Consider the following 16,820-nt stretch of genomic DNA (forward strand, 5'->3'; position numbering starts at 1 on the left):
TTTCTTCTCTGGCAGGCTTACTCCCCAGACAAGCAGTCTCCCACAGGTCCATGCTTACCTGGTCCTATAGGTCTCCCTTCAGGGAGAGAGGCTCACTCTCTCAGCATTCATGTTAATTCTTGAAGAAGCGCTGTAACTGGCCAGCCACGGGTCACAGGTCTAACCTTATAGTGAGGAAGCAGGGTTTTGTGATATACATCCCCACCAGGTGGAGAGGAATAGGTGTTGAAAGGAAAAGAAATTTCCAGGTATCAGAAAAAGGAGAAATGGTGCAAGGTGGGCAAAACTAACAAGTGTCCACAATGGGGGGTACCCATGTTTTCAGGGAAGACTGAGGGAAACAAATGCCTTCCTGATTGGGATCCTAAGGAAGCTAGTAACTGCTCAGGCCAAGAACAAGAGGGAACTTGTTTCAGGCATAAGAAATGGAGTGTACAGAGGCCCAACACGCACCTGAGCCTTCACAGCTGCCTGTTATTCTTCTGTGTTCAGCAGGAGCAGAAATTCTAACTCCTATTCACAGAAGATGACACAAACTTTGTTTTTTTCCTTAGAATTCTCACTCTGGAACCCCTAACCCATTTTTTTTTCCCCCAATGATGACTTTACCTCCCACTTCTCAGAAAACTAAGGGGCCATCAGAGGAAACGCCAACTTTCTACCAACAGACTGCAAAACACACCTCTACTCGTAGGTTCTCATCTTCAGGAATTTTCCATCATTTCTCCAACTCGCCAACCTAAAGCATGGTTGTCATTCTTAATGCTGCCCTTTGTCCCTCCATATGTGCAGTCACTGAGCAAGTTGTGTGTATTCTAATATTTCCCCAATCAGTGCATTCTCTCCTGAAAGTCTTCTAACTATTGTGCAGCCTCTAGTTTTTTCTGTTGCCTGAGTAACTTTTCTAGAACATATATCCAGTCCTATGACTCCCCTACCTAAGCCCTTCAGGAGTTCCCCTCTACTGTCAAGATGAAACCCAAAGAACAGCAGACATATAGCATCCTCCCAGGCCTGACCCATGACTGCCTTTCTCACCTCCTTGCTCTACACTTTCAATAAGGTCTTCATTTATATTAGTTTTCTACTTTTGCTGTAACAAATTGTCACAAGACAAACTGAGTGGCTTAAAACAACAACGTAAATTCATTACCCTATAGTTCTGGAGGTCAGAAGTCCAACACAAGTCTCACTGGACTGAAGTCAAGGTGTTGACAGGGCTGCACTCCAGTCCAGAGGCTCCAGGAGAGAATCTGCTTCCTTGCTTTTTCCAGCTTCTAGAAGCTTCCCCCATCCTGTGGCTCATGGCCACTTCCTCCACCTTCAAAGCCGACAGCTGAATGAGCCCTTCTCGAACCTCGTCACTCTGACCTCCCCTTCTGCCTCCCGCTTCCACCTTTAAGGGTGCTTGTGGTGGTTACACTGGGCCCACGTGGATAACTTAGAGACTCTCCCTACTTTAAGGTCAGCTAATTAGCAACCTAATTCCACCTGCAACCTTAATCCCCTGTGCCATGTCATCTGACATAATCACGGGTTTTTTGTGTGGCCGTCATTCTGCTGACCACACAATTCCAGTCTCACTTGCAGTCCCATGAACATTCATGCTTTTGTTCCCCTCTGGGTTATTTTGCAGGCTGTTCCCCTGCCTGGAGCACCTATCTCTCTTACGTAACCTCACTCCGCTCCTCTGGCTCTTCAGAATTCAACTACCACAGCCCTCGCCACTTTCTCTGGTAAGCCCCCTCTGAGCACTCTAGGTTGGGGTGGGTGGTCCATCTCTGGGTTCCAATGAGCCCTCTGTGCTTACATATCTCATAGCATATGTAATAGGTGCTTTATAAGCCATTGCTTATTGTATTCTCCATAAGGAGCATCATCCCTTTGATCTCTATATCCAGAATGATGGGCACAAATCCTCACACTTCGTTAAGTCCTCGAGGCTTTGGCACAGACCTAGCCATCCAGATCCAATCTGGGCTGGAGTATTTAAACCATGCATTAAACTGGACTCCGAGGTCTGCTGTAATCAATTCAAAAGCTCTCTTGATTTTATGTGTTCCTAAACCACTTCTTGTTTTTATCCCTTTACTTCCTTGCTTTTTGCATAAACATATGTTTATATAGCAATGATTTCCTTCCTCATGTTTCAAGTGATTTATCTTAAAAAGGAACCTAGCTTCACATATCCTCTGTAGATTCCTAGCAATAACCTCAAAAGAAATAAGATAATCCCTTCATGTCGCCAATATTTATTTATGTTCAAATTTTGTTGACCGAGTGATACAGATTCTAAGCCTGTAGGCCACAGTTCTTGTATAACGTGGGGTGTTTATTTATAAGCACACCAGTAACAGTCTACAAAGAGTTACAATGATTACGATATATTATTTGTACAAACCAACACATGCCCTTATAATGATCACATTTGTGGCAAGTTTCGTTATTTACCAAAGATGACTATCCCTTAAGTCTAATTTTCTAGAAACAGGCCATGTTTTCAAGTTTCAAAATATTGTGTTAAACATATGATTCCATTTGAAATCACTGTTTTAGCTTCTCTACCCAATATTGTAATACTTCACAGAACTCAATTTATTAATTATGTATGAATTAACAAAATTTGAGGAATATAATTAACATTAATGATGTTAATTTTATATTCTTCAAAATATAACTATTCTGCATTGTATTCTTCACAAAATCAAGCATATAGTATACAGTCGTTGTAAAGTTACATATCAACAAGTGTAAAATATTGTAGTAAAATCCAGGAACTAAATGCAATTATTAGTGTTAGCTATGTTTAAAGTGACCATACAATTGTGTGTATACTGAAGAAAATTGTGAGTAATCAGGTTAAAATAGAATTATATCTAGAATTTTCCTTAGGGAAGAAAATTTCTTCTGGGGGTAAAGTTGTGCAATAGGACTGTGGGGTGGAGCTGGGCTTTTATGTTATTTAATGATCAGGGAAATAAAGAAAAAGAGAGCTAACTCCCTGTGAAAATTGTGTCTGTGAAGATAAAAAATACACAAAAGCACAATAGGTTCAGAGAAGAACAAGAAGACTGAGAAACTCTTAGGAAATGCAAAGACATATTGTTGGACAAGAAAAAAGAACATTAAAGAAGTCTTAAGAAACCTATAGTTTAGATTTGATATTTAATCTTTGAAATGTTTACTGATCACCTACTAATTGCCAACCACTATGAAACCAGTGAAGGCCCATCTCCTTATCTAATGCTTACGGTACTGAGTTCACAAGATAAACTGTGATGAAAGCCTTGTAGTATGTAACCAATTTTCAAATGTTGAATTACAAGACATTACACTTAATGCCATTAAACTTCATCTTTCTGTTTCTGATCTATATTTTCACCCATGTGCACACCTGTTTGGCCTCCTGATACAGCCATCCACTGTATTAGCTACTTCCAGCTTCGTGAAACCCATAAATGTAAGCGTGGGCTTCTTTGGTTTGATTCAAGTCGTTAACAAGAACGTGAAATAGCACCTGGCTTCAAGCGTGGGCTCTAATCGAGAATGAGAAACACACGAGTCCAATGGGCCCCACTGACCTGACAGGTGAAGTCCTTGAAGACAAACAGCTGGCTGTTCTGCTAAAGCAAACCAAATCAAGGCCCAGAGATGCAATAAGCACTGAAGAATGGAAGAAAGGAACTCCCCCCACACACACACTACAAGCAGCCTTCCTGCTTCACAGAGACGATCACGGTACACTTTCCTTTGGGAGCCTGTTCCCTTCTTCTGGATGAAATTTAATAGAACAATATGTTTAAGGTTCAATAACAACATATTCCTTGCTGCTGGCCTGACATTCCTACGTAGTCATGCACATCCCTGTGAATATGGGTTGAAAAGCTTGAGATTGTGTTCTTCTTCAGTAGACTCCACCGTTTCTATAAGCCAGGGAGCTCAGATCTCAGCACAATTAATAAAGCTTCTGTCTTTGTCACACTGGGATTCCCCAGTTTAACACTGACTCAGAATCAACCCTAGAAGCAAAACTTACTATAGAGTCTAGACCCTAAAGAATTCCTGAATTTCCTTGTTTCTCAGAGGTAGGTTTACCTGGCACCTCAAAAGCTCTTGGAAAGGTCTAAAAAGACTTTTTTTTTTCCTTATAGCTCCTCTAAACCAAGAAGAGAGCTGTGGAGTAGCACATCTCTAAATTATGACCAGCTGTTCAAAGAGAAGGTACATAGAGCTACAGAACTTTAACTAGGTCCATACCTATCTAATTTGCCCCAAAGAGGACTTTCTCAAAGATCTCCTGAAGTCCGTTATATGCAAATTCAACATATTAAAAATATCCTCTGCCTTCAAGCAAGACAATACCTAAACCATTATTAAAGACCTCCAGAGAAGACTTCACCATCTCCTTCAATAACTGGTTTCAGTATTTAACAAACTATACCACCAGCCAGCTCTTAAATCTAACTTAAATCCTGCTTCCTGCTGTTTAAGTTGGGGAATATCTTTCTATGAAGGAATTTTAAAGTCAGAAAATTACTTATCAACCTAGGTATTACTCCCAGTGATTAACTACACATGAAAATATCCAAAGCCTGATGCTTTCAAAAATAGGATTCCAGTATTCACACTTTCTGCAGCCCACGACAGAGCCATGAGATATTATTGTAACCTATTTGGGCCGCGAATCTGGCTCTCAGATCCAAGTGTGAGACAAGCTCCAACCTTAACACTGACCTCAGTCCAGCCAGCGTGATTCAGAGAAGCAGGTTCTACATTACAACGTGGAATAGTAGGTCCATTACTGTCCTCTTTGATTCCCTCAGTGTGGTGGTGAGATTCTCACACATCTTTTCAGAGCTCAACAGAACACTGGGATAAATGGTCATTTATCACATAGTAGCCAGAATTTCTCCTGGGAAGCCTTTAGAATGAGAGTTCAGCTCATCATTTTGCTTTCCCTTCATTTAAACGACCCTGTGCAAAAAATATCATTTTATTTGCTTTAAAGTCTACTGGTGTAGACAAGGCTAGCATCATCCAATGGTTGTTTCTCATGGAGAGAAAATCATTACCTTGTGTTCTCCACAAAATTCTGAAAGATCTAATATCTATAAGGCAACAATGCAGCGTTACTCAACAATTATAAAAGTGAATAAATATTGCCCGCAAAGTTTAGTACTACAGCCCTACTAACATAGGGTGTTTTTATATAAATCCTTTTAAAAGGGAGCTTTACATATTTCCATGCAACCCTGCAATGAAGAAAATTTAACAAATCCTTTCAGTAGGTGCTAAATACCATCAACATGTGAATCATCTTTAAATCATTTCCTTAACAATAGCTACATTTTGAATGGTACAAATTACTTGGCTAAAAGAAACAAGGAGAATGCCAGCGTACTGATAAACTCGCAAACCCAAATGAAGTCAGGGTGGCAGTCAGTGCATGTATGCTCAGGCGGGGGGTGGAGAGGCCTCAGAAAAGTTTACAACTGTTTCTTGTGAAAAATTACAGGCCTAAGTTGACAGGACTGCTTACTAAGAAGGCTTTCCCAAACTGAAGTGTGCTATATGCCTCTGTAGGAACACAGTCTTGTTCAAATAGTCTCCCCTCCTTCATTGCTCATCATAATTAGTATGGTAAATGGAATAATGCTCCCCAAAAGATGTTCTGATCCACAGAACCTTGTTATTATGGTGCCTTAAATGGCAAAAGGGACTTTGCAGATGTAATTACGTTAAGGATCTTGAGATGAGATGATATTGGATTACCCAGGTGAGCCCAATGTCATCACAAAGGTCCTTATAAGAGAGATGAGGGTGATCAAAAGTCACGGGAGATGTGACAATAGAAGCAGAGGTTGGACTGATGAGAAGAAAGGGCCATGAGCCAAGGAGTGTGGGCAGCCTGTGAAGCTGGAAAAGGCAAGGAAACGGTTTCTGTCTTGAGCCTTCAGAAGGAACACAGTCTTGGAGAGACCTTGACTTTAGCCCGGTGAGAATTCTGACCTCAGAACTGTAAGACAGTAAATTCGTAATTCTGAAGCCACTAAGTTTGTGGCAATTTTTACAGTGGCAATAGGAAACTCCTACACTTGGCATGATGTACTGTTCATAGAACAAAAACATAAACCAGGGGGCCAGCCCCATGGGGTAGCAGTTGAGCTTGCACGCTCCGCTTCGGCGGCCCAGGGTTTGCGGGTTTGGATCCTGGGCATGGACCTGTGCACTGCTTGTCAAAGCCATGCTGTGGTGGCATCCCATATGGAGTAGAGGAAGATGGGCACAGATGCCGTCCCAGGGCCCATCTTCCTCAGCCAAAAACAAAACACAAGAGGAAGATTGGCAACAGATGTTGGCTCAAGGCTAATCTTCCTCAAAAAAAAAAACCAACAAAAAAACCCCCATAAACCAGAGATTGATACAGACTGAAATATTTTCTTTTTTAGAGAATTAAAAATTATCACATGTTCTGGCTTTACTTTTCCTGTTTTAACTATCATTCTCTCTGTTCAACTAACTCAACGTTCTGAGGCCTTAAGTCTACCAACATTATCTAAGATGACAATTTTCCAATCTTCTCACACTTTCATAAACAAGAGGCAGTGAAATAGAATTTTCTGCAATGGCATTTAGTCAGACTTTCTAAATGAATCATTAAGTTAAAACCTTCCACTTGTCCAGTGACTTAAAGGAGAGAGCTCCCTCCCCTAATAAAAGGAACAATAGAGCCTAGTTGATAGCAGATGCTGACAAACTATAGCCCATGGGCCAAATCCACCTGTTTTTGTAAAGGAAGTTTTATGAGAACACAGTCACACTATTTCTTTTTGTATAGCGTGTGACTGCTTTTATGCTACAACCACAGAGTTGAGAAGTTTTGATGGAGACAGTAGAGTACACAAGTACCTATAAAATATCCTCAATTTTGTTTCACAACCTACAAAGCCTAAAATATTTACCATCTAGCCCTTTATAGAAAAAGTGGGCTGACCCCTGGTTTAGAGGACTCCTTTGATTGTCAGACTGATGTAAGTTCTAACTGTGATTCAACTCCTATGAGCTACGCCATTTGGAGCAAAGTATTTAATCTCATTGAGCCTTGCTTTTCCTTATTGGTAAAATGGAGATATCAAGACCTACCTTAGAGGAGACTGAAGCCTAGAACAGTACACGGGACATCTGTCAAAGGGAATACGTTTATTGTTTATATTATATCATATATTATTTTGCATTTCCATAAAATATTAAACACATCATCAAACGTTAACTTACAAAAAAATAGCTAAATAAGTGATAGATGATTCTAACAATAACGTGCTCTGTAGGAGACACTCAAGTATTTTTTGAATGAATGAATAATCTGAAATTCCAAGCTATGAAGTGGAATCATGCAAAGACTGAATTATGTTGGAACATTAGAATCGTCTGCTCCGAGTCTTTACCCGTATCTGAACTGATCACAGCAACATCAAGACACTCCCCCAGTATCAGGAAGGTGCCATCTCTAGCGAAGGACAGCAGGCTGCAGTAACGTCAGGGGCAAGGAACTTTTAGGCTGACCATCTGAGAGCAATCACAGGGTTAAGGGGCAGCACTAAGTGCCTGTGTGAATTACCACTATATCCCAGTGATCTCCTCATGACTTATTCATATCAATTCTAGAAAGCACAGAGAGGTCCTGAGTGAGAAGACTAAGTGTGCCATCATTACACAGGGAAGCAACCAATCTATTTTCATTCTTTGTTAGTAGAACGCAGATTGGATTTTTTCCAATCCTAAAATTTGGCATGACTGGTTAAGCCTTTGTGTTCTTTCTAAATCAGGAAAATTAATTCTTCAGGGTGGTTGAGCTTTGGCTACACCTCCTTCTGATGCTTTATTGCTGTTTTATCATTTTCTGCTCATACCCTTGGCTATTACCAGTGAACAGGTTAACAGGGCTTGGAGTCAGAACAGCCTGGTCTGAATTCCAACTCTGTAACTTCCTCTTCTAGCCATCTTAGGCAAGTCCCTACATATCCCTAACTTTCAATTTGTTCATCTGCAAAATGGAGCTAACAGTACTTAAATCATGGAATTGTTGTAACTATTAAATGAGATAGCTTATATAAAACATGTGCAAAAATCACATTTTGCATGTTTATTAGAATAATTATGTGATGGAAATTAAGTGAGGTAACAAATACAAACATACTCCGTAAATGCTAAAGGGCAATATAAATATTAGCCATTTGTATGCAGCAATATATGGAGTAAAATTGATCACATTTTAATGTAACTCGAAAGGTCATATTAAAAGCCATCTAATTGTCTTAGTTCATAGCAGCATTTCTCATATTAGACAATAACTTGAAAGAACTGAAATGTTAATCAACTGGTAAATGGATAGATCATTGTGGTATATTTATTCTATGAAGTATAACTGAACAATATAAAGAATAAAGTGTTAATACATGGAATAGCATGGATAAATATCATAAACATTATGCTTGAGTGAATGAAATAAAATACAAAAGGCTGTGCAATGATTAATTTTATATATCAACTTGGCTAGGCTATGGTGCCCAATTGTTTCATCAAACACCGGTCTAGATGTTGCTGTAAATGTATTTTTAAGATGTATTTTTAAATCAGTAAACTTTGAATAAAGAAGATTACCCTTCATAATGTGGGTGGACCTCATCCAATCATATGAAGGCCTTAAGAGAAAAGACTGAGATCCCTCCAAAAAGGAAGGAATTCTGCCCCCAGACGGCTTTTGGACTCAAGACTATAACAACAAGGCTTCAACTTTTGCCAGAATTTCCAGCCTCCCAGCCTGCCTTGCAAATGTCAGACTTACCAGCCGTCACAATCCTTAAAATAAATCTCTCTCTCCTCTCTGGATAGGTAGATAGGTAGGTAGGCAGGCAGGTAGGTAGGTAGGTAGGTAGATAGATAGATAGATAGATAGATAGATAGATAGATAGATAGAATACTATTGCTCCTGATTCTCTGGAGAACTCTGACTAAATACAGACTGCATATTATATGATTCCATTTATATGAAATTCTAAAAATATTAAAACAGTAGTGACGGAAAGCATATCCGTGCATACCCAATACAGACTGCATATTATATAATTCCATTTATATGAAATTCTAGAAAACTTTAAACAGTATCAGTGCACATCAGTGATTCCCTGGGACTGGGAGAATGAGAAACTTTTTAAGATTGTGGAAATGTTCTATATATTTGTAGTGGTGGTGGTTACATGATTGTATCAATTACCAACATTTATCAAACTGCATACATGTACTTAAAATAGGTGAATTTTATTGTATTTAAAATATAGCTCAATAGAGCTGGGACAAAAAAGTCATACTACAAGCCATGTAATACAATATAACTCTCTTTTTCATCATGAGTAAACTTAATTAAAAATTATTTTGTGTATAACTTAATTTTTCATGAATATAGAAATACTGGGGCTCACTGAATTGGGATTATTGTCTAATATATTGAAAATGCTCAAGATGAGCAAACACTGACTAATACATCTGTCAGGTAGAACCATGGGTAATTCACATATTCATTATTATGAACAAGTTAATTAAAGTCATAATACTAATAAATTACATCCTCTAAAGCCATTATTTTATTCACTTCTGATTTATATACAGTCCTTCTCTTGAGTAAATGGGAATTTTTATGTGACAATAAAAACTTAATAACTAATATATCAATCCATAGTAAACATCAGCCGAAGGCAACAGTGATAAAATTAAGTCCCTATAATATCAGGGAAGGACAACAATATCAAAAATAAAAGTGTTTATAACTTCAAATGTAGCAACAGTATCATCAGTTCTGACACAGTTCCTCTGATCTCTGGCTCTGAAAGCATTTTACAGCAGTTCTCGAGTTATCGTCAAGAAATGACAGGCTCAGGACGAAGCACGTGAAAAATGTATTAGAGAAACAGATAAACAGCTAAAAGCCTTTGTTCGGAAGTTTCACCTCTTCTCCCTCAGCTGCCCTCTGTCTCAGCAATTCCACGATAAACAAATTGGTCTACCATGGTTTGCTACCAAATTTCCTAGATATGTGTCAACTAGCAGAATCTCTAAGTGCAACCGTGAATAACGATCACCCTACGAATCAAGACACCCGGTCCTTCTGCTACTGATACAGCTGAGTCCATCTAAAGCTATTAAATACTTTATTGTTACTACTGAGATTTATTCAGAACATAAGAAAATATTAGAAATGGAGAACGCTATGTCAGTAAATGCCCAGCCATGTAGTTTCTGACATAAAGTCCATCTCCTCATTGGCAATATGGAATGAGGGTGAAAACACAGATTTTAGAGACACACCTGGATTTTAACACCAATTCTGACACTTTTAATCTGTAGAGTCTTAGACAAACTATTGACCTCTTTGAAACTCACATTACTGATTTGTAAAATAAGAATAATTATAGCAACCATGCATGACTGTTTAAAGGTTCAAATAATGTTTGTAAAGGCTCTGCTTCTAATACTCAGCCATTGCAAGATCTCAATAATAACGAGCGATATTACTGTTATTATTCCTAAAAAGCTAAATTTGTTTGGGCTGGTATTTGATTCCTAAGACAATAGCCACCTCACCTAAAAACTAGACATTATAGATTTCAAAAGGTTCCAATGAAAGTAGTTGGAATATGAAGCCGACCTTGTGTGGAGGTGTGCCACATAATGGCCTCTCCTCTTGAAAGAGATCAACGGGTATCTCCTGAAGTGCAGGGCTTTGCTTTGAATATGGAACCAACTATCCCATGTGCCTCTCAACACTGATCCCCCAACACACCAATCTAAACTTTCATTTTCAAAGACACTAAATCAATAGATGCCCACTAAGCTTGTAACTGAACTTACTCCTAATATAAGAAAACTTGAAAGGGTTGACGGCTGTCGATAGGTGCTGATTGATTTTTAGGAGATATATTAAAAAATGAGGGTGCCAATTTATTTTCTCTGCTGATAACTGATCATGGTTTCAGTTGCCTTAAAATACAATTGCATCCCTTTCAGACACCACTTTGATTGTTCAGGGTTTCTGTACACTTCTCTTTCTCTGCAATTCTTTTTCTCTATCTAATATGTCATTACCCACCAGTTGATAACAGCTATGTCTTTATCATTCACCATGAAGCTTACTTTTTGGAAACACCATCAAACCATTAGCATCACCAGAATCTCCATTGTCAACTTTGATGACTTATCTGGCAACATCCACTATATTAGGTGTAAAAGCAAATTGTAATATCAAAAGGCTTCCTTGTAAAGATATTAAGCTATTTCGGGAAGGTTCTTACACCTAAAGTACACATAATAATGAATAAACAAGACACGTATTAGCACATGTAAGTGTACTACAAGCTCCTTCACAGTGAATGTGTTGTCTTTCTTTGTGTTCCTAGCACTAGCAAACTACCTGGCACAAAGTAAGTGCTCAATAAATACTTGATGAAAGACTGAATAAGCCACGTCTCACAGAATTTGCTGAAGAATGAAAGAGACAGAAATAACTTTTTTTTTTTCCGTCAAAGGAAAGATTTTTGAAGAATGTGCAGTGGAAGACTTAGTGACAACATGAGTACTGATTTGCTTTGTTTCTCTCTCATACTGGTACAATTTCTCTTAAGAAGCCCCATGGGTGAGATAGAGGCACTAAAGCTGGTCTGTATCTGAGGTCACTAAATTAAGGGACTTTAAGTACAGAGAACCAAAAAATGACATTTGAGAAAGGAGCAGGGAATGTACAATAATAGCTGCTCTCTTTAGGACCGTGGAAAACAATTGATTCAATCTTTGAAATGACTGATATTGATGACTTCTTTTCAAGAAAATTATTCAGCAAGTCTTCTGTAAATTATTTATGCAGTGAAATTTATATGCACTGAATTAACAGGGAATTTAGACACAATCCTTTGATTTGCAACAGCCAAATCACATCTTGTTAGAAATTTCTTATATTCTCCAAATATTTGGAACTTGGATTTTTTTTTTTTTTGGTGAGGAAGATTGGCCCTGAGCTAACATCTGTTGCCAATCTTCCTCTTTTTGCTTGAAGAAGGTGGTCCCTGAACTAACATCCGTGCCAATCTTCCTCTACTTTGTATATGGGACGCTGCCACAGCATGGCTTGATGAGTGGTGTATAGGTCTGCACCTGGGATCTGAAACCATGAACCCCGGGCCACCAAAGCAGAGCAAGCGAACTTAACCACTACACCACCGGACTGGCCCCAGAACTTGGATGTTTTTAGGGTGAGTTGGATATAATTAAATGTGTCTATATACTGCCATTTTTATTCACCACATGTGCATTCTTTATAATGTCTTAGACTTGATGTCATATAGATGAGTCTACTAGAGATTGCCTCATCTAGGGAGAAAAAGAAACCCATCATGTCCCATCAGAATCGTGTAGCTTTTACCTGTGTCTTAGCCAGTGACCCCCTGCTGCCAAATGAAATGATCCTGACAAATTCAGGGTATGAATCAGAGGACAGGTAAAATTAAAATTACAATTACAGGTTAAAATCACTTTTGTCTGGAGCCTTTGGTTTTTTATAACTTGATCTTAAGAGCTAAGTGTAATTATAAATGCTAATAATGAAAAAAATTCCCCTTAATGCTATTTTTATTTTATCTCCTCACACCCCACTTCTAATTGTGAGTTTTACACATCTGTCCAACAAAAACCTGAAGACTAATCACAAAAACATTTATAAACACCAAGAGGTTTAGCATGTATGTAGAATATGAATTAGAAAATGTTTACCTATGCAAATATTTGGGCACTAGAATTTTATTCTTGGCATAGAAACTAAAGTTTTTTTCTAAGCATATTGCTACAGAAAAGTGATATCCTGGGGAGAGTGTTTACTTGGAAGGGGCTTTGGGCATAAAAGTTATACTAGCATTTAATGATGTTGATCAAGTGTTATTCTTATGTTAAAAGGAACTGAGAAACTTTACCTTACACTTTTACCTTTAATCTAACTGTCCTTTTTTTTCTCATTTTAATAGTAAAAAATATAATTTTAAAGGTGGAGTATTATAACATGGAGTGCATTTCTTTCTCAATTTCACTGATGTCAGGGAAGGCAAAATGGAATAAAATTGCACACTTGGGTCATTAAGAAAATAAACCATGTAAATTCAGTGTTCAATCAACAAATAAATTCAACAATATTCACACATTCATTTTTGGAAGAGCCATTTGAATCTTTACTTTTAGGAAAATAGAGCCAAAGCCTCAAGCCCTGTGGCCACAGAAAAACCTCACGGTTGCCGTGAGCATGCAGGTGAGATGAGTGTGTCCGTACGTGGGCCGCAGGCTCAAGGAGCTGGGTTCTCTCCTGAGATTTCCAGCACTGTGTTTCTGTCTTGACGGATCACTAAATACCTGAGGTATCTTTGTTTTATTCTCGGACACCAATTTCATACTACTTTTGAATGTTCAAAAAAAAAAAAGTTTTCTGGTCACATATTTAATGTTTACCTACTTATACGTGAAAATTAATACTTAAGATTCCATCTGGGAGCTACCGTTTGAGTTGATTTCTGCTATTGAGGGGAACCTGCTCAACCAGTTTTACCAAATCCTTGGAAGAATGTTTTGTTAACACAAAGAAAGTATTGTTCTACAGGACAAGATAGGTAATTATGAGATAATGGATAAGTTTGTCTTTCATTGTGAAATTACATAAAATAGAAATAAAATGGGTGATTACTGATTACAAAAGTTCCCTTACTTAACCAAGGAATTTGTAAGAAAAACAGAAGTTCACTTTCGAAGTTCACTTACCAAAAAGGTCATTCAAAAACTGCTCAGTTTGTAACCCAAGCTGATGAAAACAAGGAAATGTGGGGTTAAGGCTGACATCCAGTACCTGGGCACACCAGGATGTCCTCTTGACCCCCCTTTAGACGTCCCTTCGAGTCCATGGAGGGGAGGTCAGCTTAGACTGTGAATTTCCTTATTAGTAGTTTCTGTCATGACCTTAACGTACTTTGAGTGACTTTCTGGTTAGTGCATTTAATTTCCTCTCTCTAACAACATAGGTATGACCCTGATAGGATAAGCTACCACAACTGAGATCAAACTATCGCCAAATATAGAGATTGCAAGCACGGTGCGTTTTCCTTTACTGCCAAATCCCACTGATCATCATAAAGGGACTTTTTTGGAGGCCACGTTTTCATAAAATTTTTTTCTAACATTAACACAATTTATTTTATGGTGTTAATAAAAATATATTTTTGAAGGCTTTTTCTCTTCTTGTTTCAAGATCAAGAAAGCTACCTTTTGTGTAAGATGACTACTATGATTTGGAGAAATAGATCTTCCTTCTACTTTTCCTGTCCTACCCTGTGCCCACTGGCTGCCTTGCGCCTCCTCCTGGGTTGGAGATCTTCAAAGCTAACTCCTTTTGTCTGGAATGCATTTGTGAGTTCTTTGGAGACCCCACCCCAAAGGAAGATCTCTCTTTATAGTTCCCTTAATGAGGTCAAGATTCATTCTCTGGCTCTTACTTAAGACTCCCCTCAGCTTCTGCCTCAGTGATACCCCACCAAGCTCTTTCCCTTGGCAATAAGTGCTTCCTGATGGGATTGCTGTGGCAATGGCCTTCAAGTTGGTTCCTTTCCCGTGGCTTACCTCTGGTCTCCTAGCTTCCAATGTAGCGACAGCTCTTCATCAGGACCAGCTACACAATTTGCAGGGCCCAGTGCAAAATAAAAATTCAAGTCCTCTTGTTCAAAAATTAAGAATGTCAAGATGACGACAACAGAGCATTAAACCAAGTGCAGGTCCTTCTGTGTGTGGGGCCCAGTGTGACCTCACAGGTGTCAGGCCCAGCTCTTCACTTTCCTCCAAACTGGCAGCCAGCGCCTCTCACAGTCTAGATTTCTCAGGCCTTCAACACCACTCCACAGTGTCTCCCAAGACATGACGTGGCTCCTTTGAGTCCTGCTCAGTGAGCGGAAAGCCAAGGGTAAATTCCCTCTGCCCTTCTCTTTGGAACGCAGAAGGCAAACACCAAGTCTAAATTTCTGTAAGGAAAATTTCTTAATTTCATCAGCCTCATTTTCTGCTGTACATACCCTAGTGAACAACCAACAAAGTCTTTCAGTAACTGCACCAGATTCCTCTAGGAATCCACCCCCTCCACTACCCTCGGCCCACTTGCTTCAAGATCGTTGTGGAGCCTGAGGCCAACCTAAGCCATCAGCACATTGCCTTCCCCTCGCCAGAGGCAGTGGCAGGCAATGAGGGCTGTGAGTGGAAGGATTGAGAAGGAGACTCGTGTTCTCCCCCTTGGTAGAAAGAGGAATGATGTGACAGGATGTAGAACCTGCCAGTAGCCATCTTGTGACCACAGAAGTGAAATCAAGGGATGAAAGTGGAAAAAAGGCTAAAATCTAATTATACCTTTTGAGCCCCTGCATCCAGCCAATATATACTGTAATGCTAACTTAAATGAGCCAATGGATCAATCCCCTCTTTGCTTAAGCCAATTTGAATTAGGTTTTCTGTAATTTACAAACAAAAGAGGCTTAACTGTTAAATTTACCGATAATAACACTTTGTGATTAATCATTTCAGTTTTATTCGTAAGTAATAATTACTATAAATATAAACTTTAAATAGTATTAAAATGCCATGCATGTTTGCCATTATCCTCCTATATCTTCCAACTATTTTGTTATTATTCAAGGCCAGGTAACCACACTGCTCCTTCATGCCCAGGTAAAAAGTAATGAACATGATGTATAAAACTATACAACTGACAATACGAGGCCACAGATTAGAAGCATGATATTTTGTAGATAACAATAACAAAGTATATAAGGTCTTTGAACCCCTCAGAGACATGTTCTAGAAATATCCCTGAATTAACATGAACAGTAGTTATAATTCATTATTTGATGCTAGCAAACAAAACAGAAGGTCCTCACTTACCTATCTTATAGAATGTTTTCATATAACTTTAATAATATACATGACTTTTTTAAAAAATGGTTTTTAAATTGTTGCTGTCATTAATAACTGTCATTTGAGAAACAACTAAAAGATAAATGCAGAGAAAATTATTAGCAAAAACAACACGAAGAATATTTAAAAGCTTGACCTTTCATTTCCTCCCACCCAGTGGAACTCATATGTTAAGATGACACTATGATATATCTTTTATTTATTTATTTTTTGTGAGGAAGATCAGCCCTGAGCTAACATCCATGCTAATCCTCCTCTTTTTGCTGAGGAAGACCGGCTCTGAGCTAACATCTATTGCCAATCCTCCTCCTTTTTTTTTTTTTTTTCCCCAAAGGCCCAGTAGATAGTTGTATGTCATAGCTGCACATCCTTCTAGTTGCTGTATGTGGGACGCGGCCTCAGCATGGCCGGAGAAGTGGTGCGTCGGTGCGCACCTGGGATCCGAACCCCGGGCCGCCAGTAGCGGAGCGCACGCGCTTAGCCGCTAAGCCATGGGGCCGGCCCCTGATATATCTTTGATATTTTCTAGCCATTGAAGACACCGATACTTATACGTCATCTTTTCCTCATCAACATGAACACTTCCCTGAATGACAGCAAAGTCAAACCTTACAAATAATCACTTAAGAGCAAGAGGAAGTCTGTTCTAAGAAGAAATGCAGCATAGATGGTCTTCTGTTCTTGAAATGCTCCTGCCCTAACTATTCATAACCACAGGTTAACATTTGATTTTTGTTATTTTAAAGACAAAGCTGAAGGAGACCGCTGTGGTGGAGATAATATTT

The sequence above is a fragment of the Diceros bicornis genome, chromosome 9 (assembly GCF_020826845.1).
Source record: "Diceros bicornis minor isolate mBicDic1 chromosome 9, mDicBic1.mat.cur, whole genome shotgun sequence".
NCBI lineage: Eukaryota > Metazoa > Chordata > Mammalia > Perissodactyla > Rhinocerotidae > Diceros > Diceros bicornis.